Genomic DNA, 3,275 nt, shown 5'->3' on the forward strand with positions numbered 1-3,275 from the left:
AACCCTCAGTGTCACAACCTGTACCGGACCGGGACCGGCAACGGGATCGCAACCCTCGGTGTCGCGCCCGCACCTCGCTCAGCCAGTGAGCGGCCGGTGTGTATGTGGGATCCGAACCCTCGGCGGGAGCGCCGCCGTGCTCACAAGCGGCACACTGTAGCAGTGCGCCACCGGGCCGGCCCTTTGTGGTCAATTTAAACTGGGTAAATATTTTCAAATGCATAAAGGAGAATACAAAACAGACTTGGAGGGACTGATGCAAATGTGGGCAGGTCCATCATGGGTAAATGTAGTATGACTCTAAGCAGTAGGGAGCTGCAAGCTGGAAATAATGGTCAAGTTGATGTGTCAACTTGACTGGGCCATGAGGTACCCAGATATTTGGATAAACATTATTTCTAGCTGTGTCTGTAAAGGTATTTCTGGATGATATTAGCATTTGAATCAGCAGAACGAGTAAAGCAGATTGCCTTTGCCCTGATGTGGGTGGGCATCAGTCAAATGGTTGAGGGCTTGAATAGAACAAGAAGGTGGAAAAAGAGAGAATTTGTGCTCTGTCTGCCTGCTGGTCTGAGCTGAAACACCGGTCTTTTCCTGGCCTCAGGCTGGGACTTACACCATTGTCTTTCCTGGTGCTCAGACTTTCAGACTTGGTCTGGAACGGACCCACTGATTCTCTAGTTTGCTGACTATAGATTGTGGTACTTCTCCATAATCATATGAGCCACATTCTTATAATAAATATATAAATATAAATATAAATATGTATGTATCTCCTGTTGGTTCTATTTCTCTGAAGAAACCCAATACACTGGGTCAGGCTGCTGACTATAGATTGTGGTACTTCTCCATAATCATATGAGCCACATTCTTATAATAAATATAAATATAAATATAAATATAAATATAAATATGTATGTATCTCCTGTTGGTTCTATTTCTCTGAAGAAACCCAATACACTGGGTCAGGCAGGAGATGTTCTGAGGCTGGGGGATGTACTGTAAAGAACCAGTCAGTATGTGGTGGAAAACCAAGGAGTCAGAAATGAAGGAGGGAGCAGTCCATTTCCCCAGATGGCTCTTTCTGAAAGGCTTCCCATGGCTGGCTCGATCTCACCCTTTAGACTTTAGGCTTTCACTCACCCTCCAGTACAAGTGACTCTCACTCTTCACCCCTCTAATTGGTCTTTGTCCTGCCGCAATGTTTATATCAACCATAGCACTTACCATAACCTGAACTTATTATTTACATGTCTTTTACCTGGGGCTCTCACTTGACTGGGAGCCCTGTGAGGGCAGTAATCTTAGTGATCTTGTTCATGACTGTAAAACTCAGAGTGGTGCCCAGCACATCATCGCTGAATGATGGGTTGGTTGGTTGAGTGAATAAATGAAAAACAGAAAGAGTTGATTTGCTTCAAGGAAAAAGCAGTAGATGATAGCAGATGAGCTGGCAGTCAGAAAGATTTGTATTCAAATTCGGCTTCACCAGTAACTAGCTATGCATGGTCAAGTGACTTAACTTCTCTGGGCCTCCATTTCCTCTTGTATAAATTGGGTAACATATCCTACATTGGTTGTAAAGGTAAAGGAGATACTTTATGTGAAGTGATTAGCACCGTATTTGTATTAGTTATCTATTGCTCTGTAAAAAATTAGTCTCAAACATTGTAACTGTAAACAGGGAACAATTATTATATCACTAGTTCCAGGGGTTAGGAATCTGGGATTGCTAAATTTAGTCCTCTGGCTCTCTCACAAGGCTGCAATCAAGGTGTCAACCAAGGCTGCAATCATTTCCAGGCTTAATTTAGGGAGGATCCACTTCCTAAGTTCGCTCATGTGGCTGTTAGTAGACCTCAAATGATCTGCTTCAAAGCTCACTTACATGTGCCTCTCTGTAGGGCTTATCTTATAACATGGCAGCTGGCTTCCCCTAGAGTGAGCAAGCCAAGAGAGAGCTAGAGGAAGACAAGTCACAATCTTTTTATAACCTAATCTCAGAAGTGACATCTCATCATTTGAGCCATATTCCATTTTGTTAGAAGTGAGTTACTAGGTCCTGCTCACACCCAAGAAGAAGAAATTACACAAGGGCATGAGTATCAGGAGTCAGGGATTAGGAAGCCATTTGGGTTTACCCCTGCCAGGCAAAGTACATTGTACATTTTATTCTCACAGTCCTATGAGAGAGGTAGAGTTATTAGCCTCATTTAATAAATGGGAAAATGGGACAAAGAGAGGTTTAGTATTCTTACAAAAGTCCCACAGCTTGTGTGTAGCACCCTCAGGCTTCAAAATATCATAATCTGACTCCTGATACCATGTTCTTAACCTCAGTGATACATTTACTCTCATGAAAGAGCTCAATAGGGCTGGCCCCGTGGCTCATTCGGGAGAGTGCGGCGCTGGTAGGGCCGAGGCCTATATAGGGATGGCCAGTGCGCTCACTGGCTGAGTGTGGTGTGGACCACACTGTGCTGAGGGTTGCGATGCCCTTACTTGTCAAAAAAAAAAAAAAAAAAAGCAAGAGCTCAATAAATGGTAGCTGTTGCCATTAAATGCAGGGACAATGGGTATTACAAAGAATATTCAAAGAGCAGAACAGTGGGAAAAGAACCCAGGAGGTGGGTAGCTCTACTTGAGAAACTGAGAAAGAAGCTGAAATTTCACAGCCAGGAGAAAATACAGCAATTTCTGATTGCCTTAAGTCCAGGAACTACCATCAAGTCCTGGAGATTAGGGCTATCAGGAGAGCATTTTTAAGGGTAAAAAGCATGGGTTTGACTCAGAAAGAAAAGAGCCTGGCTAAAGACAGCATCATAGCCTCGGGAGATGAGACAGCATTCTAGAAACCTGGGAAAGATTTTTAGAACCTTAAACATCTGCCACCATATTGTGATTTTTTTTGCTAACTCGGGGACTTTCAGGGTAAAAGTTTTGGCCTAGGAAAATAAGTTTTGCTTTTGGCAAGAGAAAAAAAAAACAGTATTTACTGAAATGGCATGTATCCTTTCAGATTTTTTTTGCTAACTCGGGGACTTTCAGGGTAAAAGTTTTGGCCTAGGAAAATAAGTTTTTGCTTTTGGCAAGAGAAAAAAAAACCAGTATTTACTGAAATGGCATGTATCCTTTCGTCTGTTTCCTTACATTTTAAAATATCGTTTCAAACAAGACTCATGACACAAGGGCTAAGTTTGCATTACATCCCTGGAAAGGAAATAACAGCCACACACATGACACCTGACAAAGGATTCCAATACTCAGGGCCTTAG

Source organism: Galeopterus variegatus, unplaced genomic scaffold (genome assembly GCF_000696425.1).
Source record: "Galeopterus variegatus unplaced genomic scaffold, G_variegatus-3.0.2 Scaffold506, whole genome shotgun sequence".
Lineage (NCBI taxonomy): Eukaryota > Metazoa > Chordata > Mammalia > Dermoptera > Cynocephalidae > Galeopterus > Galeopterus variegatus.